This window comes from Arachis ipaensis, chromosome B9 (assembly GCF_059453495.1).
Source record: "Arachis ipaensis isolate K30076 ecotype BB chromosome B9, ASM5945349v1, whole genome shotgun sequence".
NCBI classification, from domain to species: Eukaryota; Viridiplantae; Streptophyta; class Magnoliopsida; order Fabales; family Fabaceae; genus Arachis; species Arachis ipaensis.
The window spans coordinates 94,033,573-94,035,364 of record NC_142444.1 but is presented as its reverse complement, the minus strand read 5'-3'; the positions used below and the strand labels follow the sequence as shown (position 1 = coordinate 94,035,364).

The following is a 1,792-nucleotide window of genomic DNA, read 5'->3' as shown; positions in this document are numbered from 1 at the left end:
GTATGACAGGTAGGAGAGGAGAGACATCAACTCCTCCATATACCGAACCAGAGAGGACCCTTCATAGACTTAGAAGGGAAGCAAGAGGGAAGAGAGTACTGGGAGAAGAAGAATCTGAAGGAGAATCTGAGGACAATTTTGAGGAAGCTTTAGATCTCAACATGGATAGAGAAGTACACAACCATGAGAGAGCTGATGGAAACAATGCCATTCCTGAGAGGAGGGTTCTTAGTTCATACATAAACCCAACCTCTGGGAATTGTGGTAGCAGCATTCAGAAACCACCCATTCAGGCCAACAATTTTGAACTCAAACCACAGCTAATATCACTTGTGGAGAATCATTGTTCATTTGGTGGGAGTGCTAATGAAGATCCAAACCAACATCTCACAAAATTCCTGAGAATTTGCGACACTGTGAAGTCCAATGGAGTCCAGGAAGATGCCTATAAACTGCTTTTGTTCCCATTTTCACTTAGGGACAAGGCAGCTAAGTGGCTGGAATCATTCCCAAGGGGGAGCCTAACAACCTGGGATGAGGTGGAAAGCATGTTTCTGGCACGTTTCTACCCCCCAGAAAAGGTCAATAGGCTTCGATCTGAGGTTCAGACTTTTAGACAACAAGATGGTGAAACTCTCTACGAGGCATGGGAGAGGTTCAAGGATTTGACAAGGAAATGCCCACCAGACATGTTCCATGACTGGGTGCAATTGCATATTTTCTATGATGGACTTTCTTATGAATCAAGGAAGGCTGTAGACCATTCATCAGGAGGTTCATTGAACAGGAAAAAGACTGTGGAAGAAGCCATTGAAGTGATCGAGACAGTGGCTGAGAATGAGTACTACTATGCTTCAGAGAGACACAACACTAAGGGAGTCATGGAGCTGAACCATGTTGATACAATTTTAGCCCAAAACAAGGTGTTTGCCAAGCAACTAGCAGAGCTTACCAGGCAATTAGAAACAAAGCAAGTGGCTGCAATACACACACAAGATCAAGAGGAAGTAAGCATTGAAGGAGGTGATTGGGAAGAGGCCAACTATGTGGGAAACCAACAAAGGCAATCATATGATCCACATTCCAACACTTACAACCCAGGATGGAAAAACCACCCAAACTTTGGGTGGGGGAACCAACAAACCCAACCACAAAACCACAAACCTTACAACCACAACCAACATAACAATTCCACATACCAAAATTCCAACCAAAGATCATACCAAGCCATACAAAACACTTACGCACAACCATCATATCATGGCCAAAATAATCAACCTACCCAACCTAATCCGAACCAACAATTTCAAGATCAATTAAACCGGATAGAAGGAATGCTTGCAACCATGAGTCAAGACATAACCGAATTGAAAGCTTTTAAGGAAGAAGTAAATTCTAACCTGCAAAACCAAGGAGCTGCCATCCAGAAGCTAGAAAATCAAATTTTGTATTTGTCTAAGCAAACCCCTGGGACAAGCGTTTCTCATGCTGCCAAGGCTATTGCAAGGGAAGAATGTAAGGCCATAACCCTCAGAAGTGGAAAGAATCTAAAGGAGATCTCAAAGGAAACCACAGAGGATGAAGCAAAGGAACATGTGAGAGACAAGGAACAAGGACAATCTTTTACACCGTCCGCAACAAAAGAAAAAGAAAAAGAGGTCATGAAGCCTTATACACCTAAAGCACCATATCCTCAACGTTTGATGAAAAGTGAAAAGGATGGTCAATTCTCCAGGTTCTTGGAGATTTTCAAGAAGCTTCAAATCAACATTCCGTTTGCTGAGGCAATAGA

At 42.8% G+C, this 1,792-nt stretch overlaps 1 non-coding gene across 1 annotated transcript; it reads right to left on the bottom strand.

Moving 5' to 3' along the window:
* Positions 1 to 587: 587 nt before the first annotated feature.
* On the bottom strand, positions 588 to 691 carry LOC148545502 (small nucleolar RNA R71). Its single transcript, XR_015900742.1, has one exon. It is a non-coding gene; the product is annotated as a small nucleolar RNA R71 (small nucleolar RNA).
* Between the last annotated feature and the right edge of the window lie 1,101 nt (positions 692 to 1,792).